The sequence below is a fragment of the Schistocerca gregaria genome, unplaced genomic scaffold (genome assembly GCF_023897955.1).
Source record: "Schistocerca gregaria isolate iqSchGreg1 unplaced genomic scaffold, iqSchGreg1.2 ptg000310l, whole genome shotgun sequence".
NCBI lineage: Eukaryota > Metazoa > Arthropoda > Insecta > Orthoptera > Acrididae > Schistocerca > Schistocerca gregaria.
Genome location: NW_026061790.1, coordinates 295,001 through 300,000, shown reverse-complemented (window position 1 = coordinate 300,000; position 5,000 = coordinate 295,001). Strand labels below are relative to the sequence as shown.

The window sequence follows — 5,000 nt, the reverse complement described above, 5'->3', positions numbered from 1 at the left end:
TCCCTTAACCTAACTCAAGTTGTCCCTTAACCTAACTCAAGTTGTCCCTTAACCTAACTCAAGTTGTCCCTTAACCTAACTCAAGTTGTCCCTTAACCTAACTCAAGTTGTCCCTTAACCTAACTCAAGTTGTCCCTTAACCTAACTCAAGTTGTCCCTTAACCTAACTCAAGTTGTCCCTTAACCTAACTCAAGTTGTCCCTTAACCTAACTCAAGTTGTCCCTTAACCTAACTCAATTTGTCCCTTAACCTAACTCAATTTGTCCCTTAACCTAACTCAATTTGTCCCTTAACCTAACTCAATTTGTCCCTTAACCTAACTCAATTTGTCCCTTAACCTAACTCAATTTGTCCCTTAACCTAACTCAATTTGTCCCTTAACCTAACCCACGTTGTCCCTTAACCTAACTCAATTTGTCCCTTAACCTAACTCAATTTGTCCCTTAACCTAACTCAATTTGTCCCTTAACCTAACTCAATTTGTCCCTTAACCTAACCCACGTTGTCCCTTAACCTAACCCACGTTGTCCCTTAACCTAACCCACGTTGTCCCTTAACCTAACCCACGTTGTCCCTTAACCTAACCCACGTTGTCCCTTAACCTAACCCACGTTGTCCCTTAACCTAACCCACGTTGTCCCTTAACCTAACCCACGTTGTCCCTTAACCTAACCCACGTTGTCCCTTAACCTAACCCACGTTGTCCCTTATCCTAACCCACGTTGTCCCTTAACCTAACCCACGTTGTCCCTTAACCTAACCCACGTTGTCCCTTAACCTAACCCACGTTGTCCCTTAACCTAACCCACGTTGTCCCTTAACCTAACCCACGTTGTCCCTTTGCCTAACATAGTTCACTGCTCGGAATCTCTGGTGTCGTTGTTATCCTCATGTAGATGTCTTGCGAGTGTTGCTTACTTTCCACATATTCCCGCTATCCACTGTCAATTGTACTGCAATAGGACTATATCGCCGCCCCCCCCCCCCCCCCTCTGTCCCCCTCTTTGTGTCTCTGTCCTCTCAAGCTGGTCGGTCTGGCGTTTGAGTGTTAAATGAGCCTCGCAGCTGTTCAGTTGCATTCAGATGTCGACGCCCTCAGTGTACGTCGTGGTATGGTCTGTGTCCATTGTCCGCTGATGTCGTACGCGTAACCCACACGCTGTACCGATCATCGGTCGTTACGTACAGAGTGAAGTAGTGTGATACGTGTGACCGTACGCTGGCTGTGCCCAACGGTGTCGAATCTCAATTTCCATATGTTGTGCTCGATGCTACTTGTCTCGTCTCCCAATAACAGCTAGGTTGCACTGTGGTACGCCGTAGAGGCGTGTGGGAGGAACGTACGAACGCATTGTATGTCACCCTGGGTCGCTGGGGGTGGTGGTGCGGTGAGTCAGGTCAGGTCAGGTCAGGTCAGGTCAGGTCAGCGTGAGCCGTCTGATGTAGTGACGCGTGTATTCCGACTTTGTCGTATTGCCTCACACAAAGTGCTACCCTGGTGGACCGCGTTCCATATCTGGGACATGCCGCAGATGCCGGTTGACAGTGGATCGCGGAAGGGACATCGCATACGTGCGCGGGCCACCTTCCACGTGTTCTCTTCTGCACATGTCGCAGTGTGTATGTGGTCTGATGTAGCGTGTCGTGACACATGACATCCTGGCATGCAAGAATTGTTGAATTCGCAAATGTAGGTGGACATCTACGTTTACTGCCCAAGATACGCAAATGAACTGGAAATCCGTTGTTGAGCGGTTGTTCACGCTGGAGGTGAATCTGTGATGGCGACGATCGGTACAGCTATTAACCGGTTGTTTCAGCGGTACCCGCCACATCCACACACGTGACTAGGTCCATGTGGGTATGAAGCGATACGCGGCGGTGGCTTGGTGGGACTGTTCCCGGCCGGTGAAGGGGGGCCGCCCGGCGTGTTGGCCGCGCGCTGCGTGGGCGCACGCGCAACAGGCGGCTGGTGGGGGGCGCCGAGTGGCAGGAGCGCCAGCCGACGGGCCCGGCAGGCGGTGCAGCTACGCTGCGGCGCACCCTGCACGCGGCGCCTGGCGGCCAAAGTTGGTTCAGCCGAGCCCGGTGCGAAGCGCGGTGGACATCTGCAGTGTGCTGGTCTGATTGAGGACTGTGTGCGTTGAGGATGCGCCGCCGCCTGGCACTCGGCGCCGCGACGCCGTCTGCTGCTCGGTCGCCCCAGCGGTTCTCGCAGGTGGTTTGTATCGCAGTTGTGCGGACGTGTTGGCGCGTGCGCTGTGCTGGGAGAGTTCGCTTCTGCACCCAAGTGGGGCTTTGCCCTTGTGTGGCGCTGGCGTTGGAGCTGCCGGTCACCATAGGTGGCGCGTGTTGTCTCCCGCCGGCAATGCCACGACAGCACGCTCCCGGGCCTCTGTCGGCAGCGGCAAGCTCAGTTGGGAGCAAGGGTGTTCGCACTAAAACCGTCTACTCGCCTAACTCCGGGCGATTGCGCCTCTCTCGAAACCGACCAAGTACCTAGGACGGCGCTGCGCGCCGCCGGGACCTGAGAGGGTTTCGAGGTGTATCGTGCAGGGGAGCTCGGCCTCCTCCTGTTTGCAGAATAATTGAGCGGACGCTTGCGTGTTCGCGCGGGCCCCCGGGACACACTCCCGGGCGGCCGGCTGCTCAGCTCTAGTTGACGCAGCTCCCTGGTTGATCCTGCCATTAGTCATATGCTTGTCTCAAAGATTAAGCCATGCATGTCTCAGTACAAGCCGCATTAAGGTGAAACCGCGAATGGCTCATTAAATCAGTTATGGTTCCTTAGATCGTACCCACGTTACTTGGATAACTGTGGTAATTCTAGAGCTAATACATGCAAACAGAGTCCCGACCAGAGATGGAAGGGACGCTTTTATTAGATCAAAACCAATCGGATTGGCTTGTCTGGTCCGTTTGCCTTGGTGACTCTGAATAACTTTGGGCTGATCGCACGGTCCTCGTACCGGCGACGCATCTTTCAAATGTCTGCCTTATCAACTGTCGATGGTAGGTTCTGCGCCTACCATGGTTGTAACGGGTAACGGGGAATCAGGGTTCGATTCCGGAGAGGGAGCCTGAGAAACGGCTACCACATCCAAGGAAGGCAGCAGGCGCGCAAATTACCCACTCCCGGCACGGGGAGGTAGTGACGAAAAATAACGATACGGGACTCATCCGAGGCCCCGTAATCGGAATGAGTACACTTTAAATCCTTTAACGAGTATCTATTGGAGGGCAAGTCTGGTGCCAGCAGCCGCGGTAATTCCAGCTCCAATAGCGTATATTAAAGTTGTTGCGGTTAAAAAGCTCGTAGTTGGATTTGTGTCCCACGCTGTTGGTTCACCGCCCGTCGGTGTTTAACTGGCATGTATCGTGGGACGTCCTGCCGGTGGGGCGAGCCGAAGGGGTGCTTTCGCGTCCCGAGGCGGACCCCGTTTAAATCCTACCAGGGTGCTCTTTGTTGAGTGTCTCGGTGGGCCGGCACGTTTACTTTGAACAAATTAGAGTGCTTAAAGCAGGCAAGCCCGCCTGAATACTGTGTGCATGGAATAATGGAATAGGACCTCGGTTCTATTTTGTTGGTTTTCGGAACCCGAGGTAATGATTAATAGGGACAGGCGGGGGCATTCGTATTGCGACGTTAGAGGTGAAATTCTTGGATCGTCGCAAGACGAACAGAAGCGAAAGCATTTGCCAAGTATGTTTTCATTAATCAAGAACGAAAGTTAGAGGTTCGAAGGCGATCAGATACCGCCCTAGTTCTAACCATAAACGATGCCAGCCAGCGATCCGCCGCAGTTCCTCCGATGACTCGGCGGGCAGCCTCCGGGAAACCAAAGCTTTTGGGTTCCGGGGGAAGTATGGTTGCAAAGCTGAAACTTAAAGGAATTGACGGAAGGGCACCACCAGGAGTGGAGCCTGCGGCTTAATTTGACTCAACACGGGAAACCTCACCAGGCCCGGACACCGGAAGGATTGACAGATTGATAGCTCTTTCTTGATTCGGTGGGTGGTGGTGCATGGCCGTTCTTAGTTGGTGGAGCGATTTGTCTGGTTAATTCCGATAACGAACGAGACTCTAGCCTGCTAACTAGTCGCGTGACATCCTTCGTGCTGTCAGCGATTACTTTTCTTCTTAGAGGGACAGGCGGCTTCTAGCCGCACGAGATTGAGCAATAACAGGTCTGTGATGCCCTTAGATGTTCTGGGCCGCACGCGCGCTACACTGAAGGAATCAGCGTGTCTTCCTAGGCCGAAAGGTCGGGGTAACCCGCTGAACCTCCTTCGTGCTAGGGATTGGGGCTTGCAATTGTTCCCCATGAACGAGGAATTCCCAGTAAGCGCGAGTCATAAGCTCGCGTTGATTACGTCCCTGCCCTTTGTACACACCGCCCGTCGCTACTACCGATTGAATGATTTAGTGAGGTCTTCGGACTGGTACGCGGCATCGACTCTGTCGTTGCCGATGCTACCGGAAAGATGACCAAACTTGATCATTTAGAGGAAGTAAAAGTCGTAACAAGGTTTCCGTAGGTGAACCTGCGGAAGGATCATTACCGACTAGACTGCATGTCTTTCGATGTGCGTGTCGTGTCGCGCAACACGCTACCTGTACGGCAGTGGCCGTGCGCCGCGTGCGGAACCACGCGTGCCTCTCAAAACTAGCGGAAGTGTTGTTGTTGTGTGGTACGAGCGCTGAAGCTCTGGAGCGGCTGGCCTGCGGTACCTGGCGCCTGGCGCCGGTTTTGAATGACGTTCGCCCGAGTGCCTGTCCGCTCCGGTGTGGAGCCGTACGACGCCCATCGGCTGTGAGGCCGTTGGACACAAAAAAATAGTGGAACAGGGGCCGTCAGACGCCTCAGTCCCGCAAATGCTACTGTCTTGAAAGAGACAGTGGGAGACTGAAAAGGAAAAGATCACCCAGGACGGTGGATCACTCGGCTCGTGGGTCGATGAAGAACGCAGCAAATTGCGCGTCGACATGTGAACTGCA

The 5,000-nt window shown here is 53.7% G+C and overlaps 2 non-coding genes across 2 annotated transcripts in view; both read left to right on the top strand.

Annotated features, from left to right (window-relative positions):
- Positions 1-2,670: 2,670 nt before the first annotated feature.
- LOC126305350 (small subunit ribosomal RNA) lies at positions 2,671-4,563 on the top strand. Its single transcript, XR_007553414.1, has one exon. It is a non-coding gene; the product is annotated as a small subunit ribosomal RNA (ribosomal RNA).
- Positions 4,564-4,924: 361 nt separating this feature from the next.
- LOC126305441 (5.8S ribosomal RNA) overlaps positions 4,925-5,000 on the top strand; it is a 155-nt gene continuing 79 nt past the window's right edge. Inside the window, exon 1 of the ribosomal RNA XR_007553493.1 lies at positions 4,925-5,000. This exon is cut by the window's right edge and continues 79 nt beyond it. This is a non-coding gene — a ribosomal RNA (5.8S ribosomal RNA).